Below are 8,110 nucleotides of genomic sequence, written 5' to 3'. Positions count from 1 at the left end.
GAGCGAGAGAGAGAGAGAGAGAGAGAGAGAGAGGGAGAGAGAGAGAGACAACAACAATAGCACAGCAGCTTTAATAATCTACAGAAGAAGGACTAATGAAAATAATACCAGTGGGTGAGCAGCGGGCTCAATCCCGATCCATGGAAACCTGCGAGACATGAACGTACAGGACACACACCAAGTCCAAGTCCAGCTCTGTGGACCCTCACGCTCGGCTTGTGTGTTCCCCCAAACGTAAGCCAGAGATATGTGCTCGTCGACTGTCGGTGTAACCGGCAACACGTCATAAACCTCCCACTCCGCTGAGGAGGGATCGTGACTATCTGTAGACTCGTGTCTCAGATTCATGGACTACTTCAGTGCCTTTGTACAAGCTCTGTAAATACACAAGTCACGTATTACAGGTATTATAGAGATACAAGGTTGAATATCTTGTAAAGAATCTGATTTGGCTGCTAAATATTTACTCAAATGTAGATTTTTAAGACCTCCTGTTTGTAAAGCAGTGAAAAGTGAATTGGCCTCCTTTCTTCAATCCCAGACATGTAAATAGTGCGAGAAAGTTACGAGAATGTTCTGCGGCTTCACTGCGACGAGTATAAACTTCAGCATCGTGCATCCATGAGCGCAGACAGACAGACGGAGAGGAGGAGAGAGGAGCTCGGTGCAGCGTCTGGGCCTACAGCAGCATAACTCAGGGCTGGTGAGCCTGAGCCGCCCGGACGATGCACGACGTGGAAGAGGAAAGTCGTCAGCCGGCTCTGAGAGGTGGGTTCGGGCGTCTGCCTCCCGCACTGAAACTGAAAGCTGGTTCCACAGGAGAGGTCAGGGTGCTGAGAGCTCGCTGAGGTGTGATGGTGTCTCACCATCTACAGCTCCTCTCAGCGAGGAGGGCTTCACATTATATTCTGGGTATATATTCTGCTGTAATCTAGTCGAGGAGCAACATTTCCCTGCATGGATTTGAGGATGTGCCTGAGCTCTGTGGGTGAAAAGAAGTTTGTTTCATGTGGGAGTTGGAGGCCACGTTCACTCTGAGACTCTTTACGGTGCAGGACGCCACGGCTGTGACATCTAGAGCAACTATAACGATTCTTAAAATGATTCCAATGAAGGGATGGTGAATAAATACTCCCACTTGTGGTGCAGTTACAGCGCTGGATTTAATGATGCGTTCAGAACCTTGCGCAAGCTCCCAACAAGTGCAAGTCATGTTTGTGTGGAAGTTGAAGTCTCTATTCACGGATTCAGAAGATCAGAACGGCCTCAACTGAGCCAGAGCACAACGGGACACATGTCTCTTTGTCTTTTGCTCACTGTGGACTCGTGAACTGCAATGATTATACCTCTGAGTTCTTGTCCTTGTAATGTATTTATTTGATCATTTTTACACTAAAAAAACATCTTCGGTGTGTGTGTGTGTGTGTGTGTGTGTGTGTGTGTGTGTGTGTGAGTGCGTGTTAGAAGGTGTGGTGGGAGCTGTGAGCCGAGGTCAGTTAGTTCCAGCCCCGAGGAGAGCGCCGCCATCGCCGCTGCCACGGCCTTGGAACAGTGTGGGGGTGGGTTCACTTCCCTTTTCCCTGCCTCGCGGCTTCCTGTGAGCGCTATAACCGTTAACCACGCCCTCCTCCCCCGGCCTGCACCCCCTCACTCCTCCACCACCACCACCACCACACATCAAGCCCTAGAAACACTCTGCTCACACACCACCTCTCCCCTCTTTCTCCTTTATTCCGCGGCCAATCGACACAAAGCACCACCGCTCCAGCAATAGTCCTCCTCCCTCGTGCTGCAGCGATCACCCCTCTCTCACTTTCTCTCTGGTGCTCTGTGCCTTCTCGCGATGCCACGAAATCACATGACAATCGACACTGAAGGCTTTTCTCCATCAAAAGTTCAAGTTCCCACCCTCTACTACTCTCTAGTGACCACCAGGGGGCGACTCCTCTGGTTGTATAGAAGTCTATGAGAAAATGACTCTACTTCTCTCTTGATTTATTCCCTCAGTAAACATTGTAAACATGAGTTTATGTCTCAATCTCTAGTTTCAAGTCTTCTTCAATACAGCATGATGTTCATTTAGTACATTATGGTCCATTTAGAGTCACACAGACCATAAAGCAGGGGATGCTTTAGGGCGGGGCTACACAGTGATTGACAGGTCGCTGCGGCTGCCAGCGACCTATCCGGCGTCTCTGCGTTCAACATGGTAACTTCTGTTCATTGGTTTGCAAAAGAAACAACACGGCGACGGCCGTATTCCAAGATGGCGACGGCGGACTCGAGGTTTCAAAACGTCACGATGACTTCGTCCACTTCTTAGAAACTGTCTTTGTTCCCGACTGATGAAACCAGTCGCTGGATAAGACGCAGCAGGTGAGATAACGCTACATTAAGCTAAGTTAAGCTAAGTTACTGTGTTGGTGATGCACATTGTGTGAGACCAGAGACTTTCTTGGCTTCCGAAGTTATCTTTTAAATTGATAAACATCATGTTTGTAATTCATGGCACAATCCAAACAGGATTAAAACACATTTGATTCTCACTCTCACCATTTTTCCAGGATTAAGGTCCCATGGGGGGGGGGGGACACCTGAAGGGGCGGGACTTCACCTCTCGTTCCATCTCTCTGCCAGTTTCTCATCATGTCATCAAACCGCCCGTAGCTGCTTAGCAACAGCTGAGTCAACACTGAAAGGTGTCGGCGAGCAGATCTTCCAACATTATCACGAGAGATTGAAACAATCGTTTTTTTGTGTTTTTTTTTAGGCGAATAAAAGAAGAATAAAACAACAAAAGTACAAAGAATGTGTATGAATGGCCGTGCAGAGCCATACATCACACCTACAGCACCGCCTCCTCCTCAGACTGCTGCAGGAGAGGAGAATTGTGAACGAACTTCTGCGTCAGAGTGTTTGTGAGTGGGAGTGTACGAGGCTGTGGTCTGTGGAGGGACAGTGGAGACATGTTGAAGAGTGTTTGTCGAGAGGGGGGGGGGGTCTACTCCTCTAAAGGGAGTGCTGTTCCCATAGGGGAGACGAGGAGTGGGGTGGAGTGCAATGGAGTGAGTGTATGTGGGGGAGTGAGTGTGGGGGCAGCTCGGCCATCTGGACTGTGAGGAGGCTGGAGAAAGGGAGAGAGAGTGTGAGAGAGAGAGGAGGAGGGAGAAGAGATGGAAAGAGAGGGAGAGAGGAGGATGGAGGTATACGGGAAGAGCAACAGAGGGAGGAATGTTGCCTGTGATGGTTACGCGAAACATTTCCACAGAAATACTCAGCGTCCTGCAACACGTATTGATTTTACTCGACGGAGACACAATAAGTGTGTGAACGAGCATCTGAGCGTCGGATGAGGAGACGTTTGTGTCTCAAAGCCTCCACACACACGAGTACCTCTACACTACAGAATACTGCTGTACTACATTATATATTATATATACGATGTCCTCAGACACACAAGATCTGAGTTCAACTGAAATTATTCATAATTCATAAGCGCAGACAGGAGAGTCTTTGGTCATTGTTGCCCGAAGGAACATGGCGTGTTTTATTTTTGACTTGACAGAATTCTACTGCACATATAATAAGTTTGTACCTTGTGTTTGTATTTGTCCCAATGTGGCCTCCTGGTTTATAATCTGTTAGAATACTATGGCTGAAGCATATCTCTAATAAACTACACCATATGTCTTAAACTCTTGTCTGTTCTGTTTCTCACGTCTTAATATTACACAGATTTACATCTTAAATGGGACATTAGGCCGTGACTCAAACATGTTAATATTTCTACCTGTTTGCCACGAGTAGCCTCTCGTAATTAGATCTTAAAACAATGAGCTGACGCTGGTGTTTATGGGCCCTCGTTGCCGAGCAGACGACCGTTGACCCTCTGATCACTCGCCACATGTTATGTTCTCTCTCCGGCCGATCAGACGAAACGGGACGTGATCCAAACCAAACGTGCGACGTGCACAAGACGCTGAATGACAGCCGGTTCTCAGGTGTGTGTGCCGAGACGAACAGGTGCGAGGGACAGGTGTCAGTATCGAGGTGGAGGAAACTCAGTTCCACCTCGTGGTTCAGTTTGGTTGGAGAGACGAGGAAAGAAGGCTTCGTTACTGTCGGCTGACCCTCATCCCCCCTTTGACCCTCACTCTCTTTACCACATCAATATCATCTCCAAAACCTCCCCCCCCCACCCGAGCTCCTCGGGCCCTCCTGGTCGAGGGTTCAGCAGAGGTCGGGAGCTCGTTCCTCTCTCTCTCTCTCTCTCTCTCTCTCTCTCTCCTTACCCCGCTCTTGCTCTATCACTCCGTCTCCTCTCGTCTCGTTGTTCGACCCACTTTTCCTTCTCTCCGTCTCCCTCTTTCCAGTGTCTCGGCTCCTTCGGCCGGCTCTAGCTGTTCTTGGATGGCGTATCGATTGGGGTTTCTATTCACCTTCACTCACATCCTCTCTTCATCTCTCTCTCTCTCTCTCTCTCTCTCTCTCTCTCTCTCTCTCTCTCTCTCTCTCTTTCCTTTTGTTCCCCAGTGTACTGTAATGCTCAAACCTCTTTGATCTGTGTGTTTGTGTCTGTCTATCTACTGCTCTTCTAAATGTCTCGATTTACTGTAAGCTCCTCCACCACACTGCGCTCTGTCTCTCCCTCCAGCACACACACTCACACACACACACACACATAGAAACACACACATAAAAACACACACTCACGCAAACACACATTAAACACACACACACACACACACACACACACATATAAAAACACACACACACACACACAAATAAAAACACACACACACTCACGCACACACACACACACACACACACACACACACACACACACTCACAAACACACAAACACACACATAAAACACACACACACTCACACACACACACACACACACACATAGAAACACACACATAAAAACACACACTCACGCAAACACACATAAAACACACACACACACACACACACACACATATAAAAACACACACTCACACACACACACAAATAAAAACACACACACACTCACGCACACACACACACACACACACACACACTCTCACACACACATAGAAACACACACATAAAAAACACACACACACTCACACACACTCACACACACATAGAAACACACACATAAAAAACACACACACACACACACACACACACACAGTCAGATTGATGTTTGGAAAACATCTGTCGACTTTAGATGTATAACAAAACAGGACTGCAGTCTAACTTGCGGCTCTCATTTAACACATTTGTCTGATCTGCTAGTATTTGTGAGTGTGTGTGAGTGTGTGTGTGTGTGTGTGTGTGTGCGTGTGTGTACTCATGACATTCGCCCACATGCTTCTCTGCATGTTAGCCGTGAGTCGGATGTGCGGCTTGTTTTCCCAAAGGCCACTGGTGTTAAATCAGCGTTTTTGAAGAAGCTACAAACCTTGAGCACTTCAGGATATTTACATACAAGCCGTACACACACACACACACACACCCCCCCCCCCCCACACGCACGCACACACCCACACACACACACACACACACACACACACCCCCCCACACACACACGCACACACACACGCACACGCACACGCACACGCACACGCACACAAACACAAACACAGCCGAAGGGGAGGGGGTCGTACTTCACCGCCACACAGCTGAAGGGAGAGGAGAGGAGATGAGGGGAGAGGAGATGAGGGGAGAGGAGATGAGGGGAGAGAGCAGTGACAACAGCAAAAAAAGAAAATTAGAAACCAAATTAGAGGAACTGGTCAGGCGAGGAGGAGAGGCAGAGAGGAGTTGGGAGGGGGGTTAAAGGAAAGGAGGGCTCGGACAAACAGAGCCAGTGGCCTGAGGAGGGAGCGTCTGAGAACCTACCCAGCATGCATCACTGAGGAGGAGGCTGCTGAGAGGACAGAAATACGGGTGGAACCAGAGAGAGAGACTTTCTGACCCTCCGTCTGAATGTGTCTGTTACAGTGACGACCATCACATGCACACTCATCTTCTATCATTCCCAATATGACAACGTTACACATTTGATATGGCTCATGGAAACGTTATCGTCCGTTTGTTCTGAATCAGGTCCGAATGTTTGCCGATGACGACGTGGGATATGTAGATGTTCTTCAGGTTTCAGGAGCATTCGTTGGACACATTCAGAATATAAATCTCAAGAAAGGTTTTCATGTCACTTTGTGACCTGAGGCCTCTTTCCTGTTTACGAGCAGCTCTGTGCGTTGAACACAAACCAATAGTTTGCAGAGCTGAAGAAGAGATGCATGTCCAGAGGAGGAGAAGGAGGAACGCACCTTTTAAACAGTATGAAGGACCTCAAAAGTGTTTTAAATATGTGCAGATATCTCAAAGCCGACATTTTCCAGAAGGTGGTTGAAGGAATGAAAGCGGGAGGCTGAGTTCACACGGTCCAACCGGAGGAGAACTCATCGAGCAGCAAACCGGCACTGCTGCTTCACTTCTCCATGTTTTGAGGCGCCAGACGACGTGTTTGGGCATCGACCCGTCAAACGCAGCCGAGAACGACGTCGACGTGAGATTCACCGCTGCCGAGGCCGGTGCACGAAGCCGTGCTCCGTTAATCGGAGTTCGCTCGGCTGCGTGCCTTCTGTTGCCTCGTCTCCTTCTCTTGTTGCGGTGCAAGTAAGCAGCTTAAAACACCTACAGGGTGTGACATCGGGGCCCCACGCGCCTTCCACAAATGCAGTCGGTTGCGGGCGGGAGGAGGCAGCGCTGAAAGGGAGAGCGCTTCATCCGTCTATTCTCCTCCCTCTCCCCTCTCTGCCTGGCATCCACGGCGCGAGTGTGGCGAAGGCAAAGCCAAGGCTGCCCCCTCGCATCAGCCGGGGCTGAGCCAGACAAGCCGTCATGCCCCCTCCGCAAGACTGTCCTCCGCTGTCTCATCTCAATAACCACAAACTCTCTCTCATCCACTTTCCTCCTCTCCTCCGCTCAGCTCAGCTCTGCCATGGGCTCCGGTCCCCAATCTCCAAGGTGATTACCACAAAAAAACAACAACGACCCCCAAGAGACGGGGGCCAGCAGAGATAAGAGAGAACGAGGAGGAGGAGGAGGAGGAGGAGGAGGAGGAAGGATTGGAGATGGATGATGTAACAGGGAATTTTGGCTGCATGTGTGTTAGGATTTGGGTTGAGAGTCTCAGAACCAGCGGTTGATATCAGCCCGTATCTATCTATATCTATATCTATATCTATATCTATATCTATATCTGTATCTCCAACATCATTTTTACATTATGTCTTTTTTTGTTTGTTGCAGAAAGCCATGGGAGGTGGAGCAGTTGCTGAGTATTTCCATTTCATGCTACTTTATACTTCTTTTCTGCTGCATTTCAGAAGAAAACGTAGCATGTTTTACTCCCACCACTCGATTATTACTTAAGATAGATCTTTACGATTCAAGAAAAGGGAGGAGAGGGAGATATTCAGAGTACTTTTACTTTATAACTTTACTTCCAATTCAATCATTACAAATCACAATTTTGTCTCCAAGGACTTTCAACATGCATCGTTTGTCCTCAGACCCTTTAACTGGGAAAGAAAAGGCAGAAGCCTCAGAGAGAGCAACACGAGGAGCGATCCGTCTCTCGGGATGCATTTTCTTGTAAATGGAGTATTTCTCTCGTAGCTGCTTGTCAAATACTTCTCATTCAAGAATTGAGCCAAAGTGAAGAAGAAAACTCTGCAGTGAAGGATTTATTTATTCATAAATTTTTTGGCCATGAACTCAACATTGACAGATCACATTGTAGGTTAATGTGGTTATTAAGATAAGCATAAGCAATAGTTGCTCATCCAGAAGTTATGCAGCGACATTAGCACCCATATGGATCCGTCTGTTTGGCCAGTTGAGAAAGTCCAATGTTCTGTTTTTGGTCTCTATTACTCAGGGAAGTACCTGCTCTTCAGTTAGCAGTTGGCGCTGAGCAGGTAGTGTACAGTGGGGTTTTTTTGTCGGGCTTTTTCACAGAAAACAGCCGCCTGCTGTGGTTGAAAACTATGCTACGCCATCTTGGTTTTTGGCCGTCGCCATCTTGGATTTTTGCAACCAGGAGGGACA

The sequence above is a fragment of the Melanostigma gelatinosum genome, assembly GCF_949748355.1.
Source record: "Melanostigma gelatinosum genome assembly, chromosome: 8".
NCBI lineage: Eukaryota > Metazoa > Chordata > Actinopteri > Perciformes > Zoarcidae > Melanostigma > Melanostigma gelatinosum.
Note: the sequence above shows the minus strand (reverse complement) of the source record.